Source organism: Ovis aries, chromosome 8, assembly GCF_016772045.2.
Source record: "Ovis aries strain OAR_USU_Benz2616 breed Rambouillet chromosome 8, ARS-UI_Ramb_v3.0, whole genome shotgun sequence".
NCBI classification, from domain to species: domain Eukaryota; kingdom Metazoa; phylum Chordata; class Mammalia; order Artiodactyla; family Bovidae; genus Ovis; species Ovis aries.
The window spans coordinates 58,300,599-58,310,055 of record NC_056061.1 but is presented as its reverse complement, the minus strand read 5'-3'; positions in this window follow the sequence as shown (position 1 = coordinate 58,310,055).

Genomic DNA, 9,457 nt, shown 5'->3' with positions numbered 1-9,457 from the left:
AATTTAAATATAAACAGTGGCACAGAATTTGAAGTTGGCACGACTGATGCTATCACTAACATTGCCTAGATTTCCATATGCTATTTCTGCCTGTAAAAAACAGGGTCACTTGTTTGCTTAGGTTGGACCACACACACAGAGGGATCATTCAAATCCTCTTGCTCTTCATACTCTCTTGTCCATGTCACTAATTAATCCACTTGCTCATCATTTCTCTAAACATATATATGCCGTCACTATAGAAGGGCATCATGTAAATCCATCTCCTTGGACTCTAAATGCTTTAAAAGCCTTAATGTTTAACTAGAACAGGCTATAACTTTAACAATATTTTCCATTACATTTAGGGAATTACTTGGTAGGAATGGATTAGAAGTTTTGAAATTAGCATGTTCCTTTTGCATGACTTACTGCAACAGCTCCTCTGATCATTACACTTCTTCATCTCCACACTTTAGTGACTGCTCCCAGAGTTGGATGAATACTGAGAACGATAACAATCATTAATGTTTAGGATCCACAGGGCATTGCCCATTTATCTCTATCATTTTTCCTTGATAATTTTTCTTCATAGCACTTTCACAACCCTGATTACAGAGTTGTAACCTTTATCCAAAATCCTTGGTACCACTTAACTTCCAAATTTATATTTTTAGACTTTTTATGAAGGCTTTATGGCATACTCCCATCAGGTTTTGTGACGAATCCTTATAATCAAACACTAACATTCCTTCAATGCAGTGCATGGGCATTCATACCAAGAGGGATAAACAAAGACTACAAATAGCTTCACCTTTCCCCAGGTCACATTCTGCTGCCAGAGAAGTTCAAGTCAGGTCAGGTTTTGCTGCCAACTGAGTTAGGAAATACCTTTCAGTTTGAAGAGCTTTTTGAATTTCAGAATCACAGATAAAAGACTGTGGAATTGTAAATATTTATTCTTGGTCTATTTTCTATCCAGCCTCCCAACTAAGATTTAAGAGCTGTGGAGACCTGAATATTTTGTTTATCTTTTTCATTGTATCTCCAAAGTCTAGAATAAAGACACACAATCTTAATAAATAGCTGTTGAGTGAATGAATGAATGAATGAATGAGATGGTCTGGCACTAGAGTTCTGTCTCATAGAAGAACTCCATAATTTATACCAGATCCTCTCTCTTAAAGACTTCAAATAGTAATACAGAGAGTTTATTATTATTTAAAGAGTAATACAGAGTGGAATACAGGTGATGGACTATAAAGAACCCGAAAAACAAGACAAAACAAATCAACACAAAACTATCAATGGAAGGCATTAAGCAAAAACAATTAGGCAATAAAAGACACAAGCAGAAGCCATGAGGTAGAAACAGAGGAGAGAAGGTCATTCTTTGGTCAGAAATGTTAGAAATAACAGAGACAGTGAGAAAGATGCCGGAATCCACACAAAAGACTCTAAGACTTGTGATTAGTGACACGATACAAAATGTCCATTAACTAAATCATTATTGTTTGATATTGTTCCTTGCAACTTGACAATATCTTAGATGAACTACATAACTTCTCTGAGCCTCCAACCTTCACTTATGAAATGATGAGTTTGGAGAGGATGGCAAAATTTCCTTCTAAATAAAATGATTATATGCGGTGGTGGTTCTCAAACATTTGCATACAGAGTCACTTGGAGGGATGTTTAAACTCAGATACTGGACTGTGCTTCTCAGCGTGTTTTTGTTTTGTTTGGTTTTGTTTTTGGAGGCGCCACACAGCTGGATCAAACTCAGCCCTGGAAGTAAAAGAGTCAAGTCGTAACCACCAGGGAATTCCCCAGGGTTTTTGATTTAAGAAGATTTGGGTAATGATGGAAAATTTGCCTTCTGAAGATGAAGGTGATGCTAGTAGGCTGTTCCCAGGACCACAGAGCAAGGACTGCTGATCTACTACATAAGCAGTATCTATTCTACAAAACACATGTGAGCCATTATCCAAATTCCAGTGCCCTTTGGTGTTTGTCCATCTATAAAGACATGTGCAAGCTTCCCACCTACTTTTGATATTCAATTTAATTTCCAGCCCTGAAATGTGAAAAACAATGACAGAATTTCTTTTCAATGCGATGCTTCTTTAACCATAAAGCTAATGTTTTTGAAATTAGATGAAACTCATGTTCAATATTGTCTCACAGAGACCCAGAGACAGCCTTGACAGAAGAGAAATTTCAGTATTTTTATTCTCTTTGGACCTACTCATGGCAGCTGCTTATTTTCTGGCATTCAGAAATTTTTAACTTCAAATGACACAGCATGGCCAAACTATGTCCAACTGAGTTTAAGATATTCACAAAGTTGCTCACTTCCCTGGCAAGGTTTTATGAACTGAAAACTTTACAGAATAATTTTGATTGCTCTTAACAGTGCAAAAAAAGAAGCTACACAGCTTGATTTTTTTAACACTCAGATCAAAATTATCACTAGAAAAAAACATTTTCAATGTGGCAGACTCAAAAGTAAAGTCTCAGAAAATTTAGAACCACCAAATAAATAGAATGACTTCTTTGGGCATAATTATACTTCAAAGAAAGTAAATGCTATTATTCACTTGAAAAGACAAGAAAATAGGTGCAAATCACTGTAAGTGCTCCATAGCTCACTGGAAAATGTCTTGGAAAAATATTTTATTACCAAACGACACCTTGGCAAAGCTAGCCACCCCACTTTCCTGTGGGAGGAAAATTGTGGTGGGGGCAGAGATAGCCTGGGGCAATGATATAGGTGATTGATCCATGGGTGATTAATTACTGCAAACAAATATGGGTGTGACAAAGCATTTAAAAGGCACTCAAAGTGCACATCTGGGTCACCTGATGCTCTTCCGGAAATGAACAATGGATCCCTGAAGACTGAACTATGCATGGTGCCATAGCAGGAAAAAGAAGATGGAAAAGGAAGGATTAAAAAGTTGACAATGATCCTTTTTTTCTGAAGCCAATTTATTTTTCTTTGAGCTAAAAGGATTCTGCCTCAAGGCTGGAGTAAAGCAGCCTTTCCAAGAAGCCACATTTATCACACCAAAGAATAGCATCACAAAGGAGACAGCATGATAAATACCTGGTTTGGGGATCCCAGGATAGAGTGTCCAGAAATGAGGATAAGAATTTATTTATTTCCTTCAAGCCTGGGCTCTAGCTCAAATAATAGTCTCAGCAAAATTTGCTTTAAAATGTCCCGTCTATTCATTGGTTTAAGACATTAGATATATTCTTTACATGATGCTCCATCATATTCTAAAACACTTTATAGAGTTGTCCTCTAAGACACACATGCAAGTTATTTGTTATGGTGATTGCTTGCTTTGCAGGGTCTCTGCCCTTGACCCAATCCTATAGATCAATGTCAGGCCAAGTGAGATCTCCAGCAAGGGATAGCATGAACCCTCTTGCCAAGGTTAGGCTTTTGAAGCTAAAAGTTGGTCCCTGATTCCAGGATCAAACTGACTTGGGTTTAAATTTTATCTCCAAACTTAAAATTGTATGACCTTAAGTGACTTAACCTCTGGAAGTCTCAATTCTCTCCAGTGTAAAAGGAGACTAACTATAAATCATGCCTCAAAGGATGTTTGTGAGTGAAAATGAGGTATGATATATATATATATAAAGTGTTCATGTCTGGCACATAGTAAGTGTTCAATAAATATCAATTACTATTACTCTTATTTATATCCTTATTTTTTATAGTCGAGCTTCTATCAATGACTGTCCATTAACTCATTTGTCAGATTAATTAACCATATTAATTATTCATTAATTAGTTAATTAATTATCTATCCCATTAATTAATTATCCTTTTCTACTGTTGAGCATAAAGACTGATGCCCAGGGAATTCTGAATGCTCTCAATAGCAACCTACATCTGAGAAGCCTGTACACTGAGTTTTATGCTTAATAAAAGCCAAATAAATTCCTTCCCAAACGTGATTGTGGCACCATAATTCTTATTAAAATTTTGTAACTTAATAAATATTTTATAAACTTATAAAGCAAAAACAAAGAGTTATTATCACTGTGGAAGCTAAGTGATATGCTTTGGAAAGATAAGGAGAAAAATGATTTCTGCCAAATTAAGTGACAAAACTACAGAAGGTTAGGGAGAAAGATCAAAATAATCTAGAAAGTTATGTATGTGAATTGCCTCATATGTATATTTAAGATCATTCTGCAATTTAAAGAAACAGAAGTGGAAACTGTAAAGAAGGCATTTTGGATGTTGCTTATTGAAAGAAAGATACTAGAGATCTCTAATCAGCAGACCAGTATGTCAAGAAAATCTTCTGGCCCTAAATCAAAAGATTGACAATGGAATGTCTGTACATATTTTTTAAGTTAAAATCTAATGTTTGGTATATGAATAGATTGTTCCTCCTGACTCCATTGGTATTTTTGAAAGCAAACAATACAACACCAAGAGTGAACTCTAATGTAAACTATAGACTTTGGGTGATGATGATGTCTCATAGTAGGTTCATCAATTAATTGTAACAAATGCATCACTCTGATGCGGGATGTTGATATTGGGGAAGCTACACATGTGTGAGGGCAGAGAGTATATGGGAAATTTATGTACCTCCCTCTCAGTTTTGCTGTGTGCCTAAAACTGTTTCTAAAAAAGTAAGTAAAATGTCTTTAAAAAAAGGTCCCATTGCTGGTCCCAACTGAATTTGATATGTGTGTGTGCTAAGTCACTTCAGTCCTGTCCAGTTCTTTGTGGCCCTTTGGACTGTAGCTTGCCAGGCTCCTCTGTCCATGGGATTATCCAGGCAAGAATACTAGAGTGGATCACCATGCCTCCTCCAGAGGATCTTCCCAACCCTGGAATCAAACCTGAGTCTCTTATGTCTCCTGCATTGGCAGGGGGGCTCTTTACCACTAGCATTACCTGGGAAGCCCAAATCAGATATCAGTTCAGTTCAGTTCAGTCGCTCAGTCATGTCCGACTCTTTGCGACCCCATGAATGGCAGCACGCCAGGCCTCCCTGTCCATCACCATCTCCCCGAGTTCACTCAGACTCACGTCCATCGAGTCAGTGATGCCATCCAAGCATCTCATCCTCTGTCATCCCCTTCTCCTCCTGCCCCCAATCCCTCCCAGCATCAGAGTCTTTTCCATTGAGTCAACTCTTCGCATGAGGTGGCCAAAGTACTGGAGTTTCAGCTTTAGTATCATTCCTTCCAAAGAAATCCCAGGGCTGATCTCCTTCAGAATGGACTGGTTGGATCTCCTTGCAGTCCAAGGGACTCTCAAGAGTCTTCTCCAATACCACAGTTCAAAAGCATCAATTCTTCGGCGCTCAGCCTTCTTCACAGTCCAAATTAGATGTAGCATTATTCAAATACTTACTCACTAAGCTGGTTTTAAAAGTTCTAAATTTAAATAGGTTAAGGAAAGGGAACTACTTTAGCAAGTAGGTAGGGACTTGTTCTTGTGTTTTTCCCACAACCATAGTCAGTCACATAAAATAGTATTTCCTGTAATACATGAGATTCAGGCCAAAAAGTGTTGCCATGAGGTAGCAAAAGAAGGGCATTTGGAGCAGAATTTCTCAAGCATTGCTCTACTAACTTACATCCTCAAAATTATCAGGAGAGCTTTCTTAAAGTATAGATTCCTTAGACCCATGTCCATTATTTGGATACAATAATGGGTAAGACCTAGGAAACTGTGAGGTTTTCTTAAAGTTTCCTAGATGCTTCTAATGGGTAACCAGGTTTGAGGAAGGCTAGTGTTGAGCAGTACTGTCTAATCTAAATATAATGCAAGCCACATTTTCTGGTAGCTGCATTTCAAAAGGATTTTCTAGTGGCCTCATTTGAAAAAAAACATTTCTTACTAAGACATTTTCTTTGAATCAATAAGCTCAAAATATTGCCATTTCAACATGTAATCAACACGAAAGTTATTAATAAGATATTTTACATCCTTTCTACTTGTACCAAGTCTTTGAAATCGAGTGTCACAGCACATCTCAATTGGACCAGCCACACTGCAAGTACTCAACAACCACCCATGGTCCAATATGGTTGCCATATTGGGGAGACCAGATCTCCCCAAGTGTAACGGAGTAAATCATCTTAGTGACGTAGACTATCTTAGTGATGGTACTTTAGTTTGATGGTTCACAACTACTAAGTGCTTGAGGCAAGAAAGTGATTAGAAAGGTCAAAAAGGAGAATGAAATAGTACGGAAAATGAAGGATGAATATGATACTTAGTTCTTTGTTAACTGGAAGGTTTTTGTACTGTAAGTTAAGGAAGAGAAAATAAATATTCAAAAAACTAAAATAAAACTAATGTCTATGAAAAGAAGAAGGGGAAAGGTTGGATAATTCTGTTAAACAAAAACTGTCTACCATACAAGTCTAGTTTTTGAGTCCAAAAATAAAATTCCTAGAGTTCATGCTCACCTTTCAGAAACCTGTGGGACAGTAAAGTATGGAATAGAAATATCTCTATGCGGGTTTCCCCGGTAACTCAGTGAGTAAGAATCCACCTGCCAATGCAGGAGACATGAGTTCAATCCCCCATTCAGGAAAATCCCACATGTTGGGAGCAACTAGTAGTTGTGAGCCACAACTACTGAGCCTGTGCTCTGGAATCCAGGAACCACAACTACTGAGCCCACATGCCACAACTACTGAAGCCTGTGTTCCCTCGAGTCGGTACTCAGCAACAAGAGGAGCCTCTGTGATGAGAGGCTTGCGCATGACTGGAGAGTAGTCCCTGCTACCACAACTAGATAAAAGCCTGTACAGCAACGAAGACTCAGCGCTGCCAAAAACATAAATAAATAAATTTTTTAAAAAGAAATATCTTTATGGAAAAAGTTAACTGCCCAGTATAAAAGCAACTTATAGAAGCTTTTCCAAATGTTTTAAGCTGTGCACACACTTTTTTCATTTATCACGCTATAATGTTAGTGAAAACACATTTTGGAGGCTGAAATAATAAGTCTGAACAAAGAGCTTAACATAGAACTGATGCACATTATCCTTTGGGAATTTAACTAATTTTTTTTTAAGATTTCAACAGTAAAGTATTCTAACCAGGAATATCACAGCGAAAAATGCTATAAATCAAACAAAACATTTGTGAAGGAAAGCTCCTTAATTCCTCACCAAACACTTGTATCAATGAAAAAACAATCAGAATAGAACAAATTCAATGTCAAAGGTTAATACAGATGTGTGAAGTATCGGATTGCAGACGCTTATTATACAGTGTGTAAAAAATTCTATAGGAGCCCCATGTTTCATCTGAAGCCTAACACTGCACCTCAAAGTATATGTGAATCTAACATATGAACTGCCTTTTTTCATTTTCCTCTTACCTAGTGACTTTCAATGGCACAAAATCAGCTTTTGAAGTAACTATGGAGGCATTGATAAAATTCTAACAATTTGATTTAAAACTGAACTCTTTGATTTATGATTCACAAATGCATAAAATGATGCTACTGATCCTCCATGTGCAGACACATCTTTTATTTGTTCACCCAGTAGAGGCACAGGATTTTCACTGCTCTGGAATCTATACTTTTGATCAGGTTAGAAGTGGCCAAGGAAATACAGGATGCAAATTATAAATAAGCAGTAACTTGACAACATGAGCATCTAGTTTATAAATTTATACACGTAAGTCACAATGGCTGTATATTAATGATTGACAGATTAATATAGATTTTTCTGTAACTCCTTTAGTGGTAGATTCAAAAGGTGTATAAAATCACAGCAATTAACTTTTAGCAAAGTAAACAGATATGTATCTCAATGTATCTCTTGGGTAGATTTAATAATTGGCTATTTTCAATTAACAGATTCTAATCAAGACAGCATTAAATAAGCAAAACATTACACTGAGACCAAGTGTTAACTTACTGGGTTGGTCTGGAAGTTCTTTTAGGATTTTCCATATGATGTAACAGGAAAACCCATATGAACATTTTGGCCAACAACCCAACATTAATATACTGTAGTTAGTGCTCATTTTTCAGTAGATTTTTATTTACTCATTCAAAGAGTGCTTGTATTTTTAACATGCAAAGCCCTTTGTTAGGTGCTGCACTAAGTTAAAATTATAATAAAGAACACTTAGTTCTTTTCTTAATTTCTAAAAATTGTTTTATTTATGGCATGCAGGATCTTAGTTCCCTGACTAGGAACTGAACCCATACCCCCTGCAATGGAAGCACAGAATCTTAACCGCTGGACCCCAGGAAAGTCCCATAATAAAGAAAAATCTGTTCTTTATGTTCAGTCTATGAGCTCTGTGCATGCTTGCAAACACAAACACAAGGCCAATACACACATGGTTGAAAAACTATGCCTCTGACCCCCTGAGTGCCCAGCCTCCCGCTTTCCCCGTCACAGGTGAATATCAGGTTTTCTCCTGAATTTCTCTCTACTCTTGTAGAACTGATATAAAAACTTGCTCCCAAGTTCTGCAGCATCTGATTTTTTTTTCCTTCAGTTTATTTTACGTTCCTCTGACCATGTAAGTGCCTCTTATTTATCCTCCATAGATAGCTTCTCCTTTAGAGCTCTTGTGACGCAGGAGAGCTTGTGGTAGTCTGATGTTAATCCTATTTTGCAAATCAGTATCATGTAAGTATCAAAGGACATGCTAAATAAATTTAACAATGAAGGCGATATTAAGGTTGGAGGGTGCAGATGCCAAGAAAATAGAAAATATGAGTTATTATCATCACCTCTCCATGAATATTTGACTGGCTGGAGTTTGGTAGTGAAGAAAAAGCAACATCAGTCTATAAACTTCTCCAAAATGTATCCTTACTCATGTTCCTACTTTTGTGATGCTCACCGTGGACTTGAACCATGTGACATCAGATTGTTCTATTCTCTATAGGGACTAAGAGGTGACCACGTGTTGTCTGTATCTGGAAAGCAGCAGGATATTCTAACAGAACTGAATGTGGAGTATATAGGAAAGAAATGAGGCAAGTTTGACTCCCAACTTTTTAACCTGAGCAATTAAGAGGCTAAAGTTGTGATTTTTTGCAATGGGGAGGAATCAGGAAGGAAGGAACTTTTTCGAGGAAATACCAGATGTTTGAGAAGCCTGTTACATATTCAACCACAAATGTCAAGTAAGCAGTGTGAGTATGCTTCTGGAGTTCAGGGAAAAGGTCTGCAACAGACATATAAACTGGAAGCCCTCCACATCTGTGTGGATGAGACCATTAAGAGTGTGTGCGAACAGAGAAGAGATCCGAGGGATGAAACCTGCATTCTCCAACATTGGGTCAGAGACAGGATGAAGAATTGGAGATGCAGACCAGTAAGAAGGAGCCAATGAAGTAGCAAAAAACAGAAGACTAGAAAATATTTCAGAGAGGAGGGAGTGGTCAACTGTCGAATGCTACTGAGAAGTCAAAAAAAGGTAAGGGCTGAGACGTGACCATTAAGT